The sequence below is a fragment of the Pteropus alecto genome, unplaced genomic scaffold (assembly GCF_000325575.1).
Source record: "Pteropus alecto unplaced genomic scaffold, ASM32557v1 scaffold164, whole genome shotgun sequence".
In the NCBI taxonomy this organism is placed as follows: Eukaryota; Metazoa; Chordata; class Mammalia; order Chiroptera; family Pteropodidae; genus Pteropus; species Pteropus alecto.
Window position 1 is genome coordinate 3,522,741 of NW_006439568.1, and position 3,175 is coordinate 3,525,915.

The 3,175-nt window shown below is 40.1% G+C and overlaps 1 protein-coding gene across 2 annotated transcripts in view; it reads right to left on the minus strand.

The window, feature by feature from the left end:
* NSMCE2 (NSE2 (MMS21) homolog, SMC5-SMC6 complex SUMO ligase) overlaps positions 1 to 3,175 on the minus strand; it is a 201,749-nt gene that overhangs the window by 197,510 nt on the left and 1,064 nt on the right. The window lies entirely within an intron of this gene.

Genomic DNA, 3,175 nt, shown 5'->3' on the forward strand with positions numbered 1-3,175 from the left:
ATAGGACTAACTAAGACTTTCCCTGCCCAACCAGAGCCATGCAGCTATATCTACATTAGCATTTCACTGTCTAATCAGAGAGGCTCCTTTAAGACCAATTAGAACAGTGCTTTTTGGACCAATCAAACCGTGAGGATTTGGAGTCCTCACTTGCATGAATATAGGCCATTCAGGGACCATGGACAGGGACCTCTCTCTATATGTCAGCTCCCCTCTGGCTCAGACAGCACACTTTCCCTTTCCATCTTAGACTGAAGGCTGCCTTTCCCTGGCTGGAGATGAAACACCAAAGACATCTCACCAGAGCAGAGGAGGTGGAGCAAAGAGCCCATCTAATTGGAAAACGGCCTTATCCCAGAACGGCTTACCCCGAGACGACCTCACAGCCGCGCTGTTTCATAATTGAGCTGTTAACGCTATTGAGTTGTTCCACAGCTATGCTGGTCTCAAAGACATGCAGCATCGCAACTGAGCTGTTTGCACTAATAAAGCTTCCTTCACTGCACTCCAAATTAGGGATTCCTATTGGCAGTGAATTGGCACCAATGACAATCGGTTGACCGGATCTTAAGTGCAGAATAAATAATCCAGTTGGGTCTGGGGTGGTCAAATAAGACTTTTAGCTTTATCCAATTTTAAAAATTTATGTTAAAAATCAAGACCTAATCCAAATAGAGCAAAATGTTATAGATGTTAAAATCTGAATGGTGGAACAAGGGTTCTTGTTATGTTATTTTCTGGGACTTTCTGTGGTGTTAAAATTGTACACCAATAGAGAGAAAATATGACTGAATAAATGATGATTTTTGAACATTTACATTTTAGTAAAAGAATGTTTATTTACAATCTCACTTTGTTACAACAAATAAGTTGAGACAGCTTACACAATATAAAGACAAACATATCCAATAAGATGGAAAAATATAAATTCATAAAAATCAGAATCAAAAAACAGATTAAAGGAGAAACCAACTACATGAGAAAATTAGAATACAATCATGCAGGCTTTAGGATTCTTTAGGATTCTACATAGTATCACATTTGTCATACAAATTTCACTATGAGTATCTTGACAAAACAAGTTACAGAATTGTTTCTCCATAAAGAAAAAAGCACACCAGGAACTCAGAAAAAATAAGGCTGTCCATGACAACCAAGGCAGCATGGGTTGCCACATATGAGATACTAAGAACCATACTGAAAGATATCCTCAATAATATCTTACAATAAATGCAACTGTAAGCATCCCAGGACTGCTTAGACTATTCCTCAGGGTAAGCTAAGGAAAGGACACTTGGGGCAGATTCCAGCTCAGTGTCTACCAAATCCATTCCCTCTTCAACCTGGTAATAGAGCTTGACCACAATTTTGCAACCTTCCTTGCAGTGAGGTTTGACCACATGATTGAATTCAAGACAATGAAATATGAGCCAATTCCAGGCTCAGTCCATAAAAACCACATGCTTTCTCCACACTCTGCCATTTGATAGCTTGAAACAGGCAAGTGGTTACATTAGAAGCTATGTACTAAAGAGAATCTATATATATATATGTGTATATATATAGATTACATATATATAGATTACATATATATGTATACACACACATATACATGTAATATGTATATATAATATATATATGATCCTAGGCTCCTACATATATATATATATTGATCACTGTTTGGAGGAAAACTGTCAGATGTCTGGAAATTCCATCCTGTTCATGCCAATTAAAACCACATGGCCCTGGTTAAGTGCTTAACTTGTCTACGTGCAGTTTGCTTCTGTGTAAAAAATAGATAATCATATCTATCTCACAGCATAATTAAGGAAAAATTACATTTTGTCATTTTCTCAAACTTGTCTGACTTTAAGAATCAGTGGAAATACTAAAAATACAGATTATGGATATTATCTCAGACCTACTGCATCTGAGTCTCTAGTGGACACTTTTATGAAGCCCCCACATGATTCCTAGGATCAAACAAGTATGGAGAATGCTGTGATAATTGTGTCTCCCCAAAATTCATATGTTGAGGCCCTAACACTCAGTGTGATGGTATTTGGAGATGAGGCCTTTGGGAGATAATTAGGTTTAGATGAGGTCAGGAGGGTGAAGCCCTCATGATGGAATGAGTATCCTGCTTAGAAAAGAAAGACACTAGGGTGCATCCTCTCTCTCTCTCTCCTTCTCTCTCTCCCTCTCCCAACCTTCCCCCCAGCCCCGCCACCCCCCTGCCGCCGCACCATGCAAGGACAAAGCAAGTAGGGGGAAGGAGGCAAGCCAGAAAGAGAGCCCTCATCAGTATCCAACTGTGCCAGCACCCTGTTTCCAAAATCTGTGAGAAACGATTTTCTGTTGTTAAGCCAGAACTAAGACACAATGTATATAAGGATTAATAAAATCCAGGATAAATGGAAAGTGTCTACCACGTAGTAGCTATCCTTACTAAGTGAATGCAAAATTCACATTACTCCAATGAAACTTTACACTTTGCAGAGAGCCAGAGGAAACTTCCATCTGTAATTCTGGAGTATTTCAAGGGAAGAGATTCAGGTTGGTAAGCAAAGAGAATGGATGGAGCAGAAAGATGGAGTAAACACACTTATCCCTATTCCTCCTGCAAAGTACAGCTAAGTGTATAAGTCACAGGACAGCCCCCAAAACAAAGAATTATCTGGCCCCAAATATTAATAGTGCAGCTAGTTTAAATTAACCTCCTCTTAAAGACTTCTCCAAGTAACAATGATCTTTTTGTTGCCTGTACCTACGGTCTCCAAGAGAGTTTAAAACAAGGTTACCCATTTCCTGAGTTTGTTCCTAGCATGTTATTTTGCCTCCCCTAACAGGCCTTGTCTTAGGCCATTTGGGCTGCTGTAGCAAAATACCATGGACTGGGTAGCTTAAAAACAAAAATGTATTTCTCATAGTTCTCTGGAGGCTGAGAAGTCCAAGACCAAGACACCAGTATGCTCCAGTTCTAAGGAAGGCCTGCTTCCTGGCTTATAGCCAACATCTTCCAGCTCTTTGTCAAGGTAGAAGGGGCAGGGGAACTCTCTGAAGCCTCTTTGATAAAGGCACTAACCCCATTCATGAGGGCTCCACCCTCCTCACCTAAGCACCTCCCAAATGCCCCACCTACTAATGTCACTGGCATTAGCATTTCAACATGAGG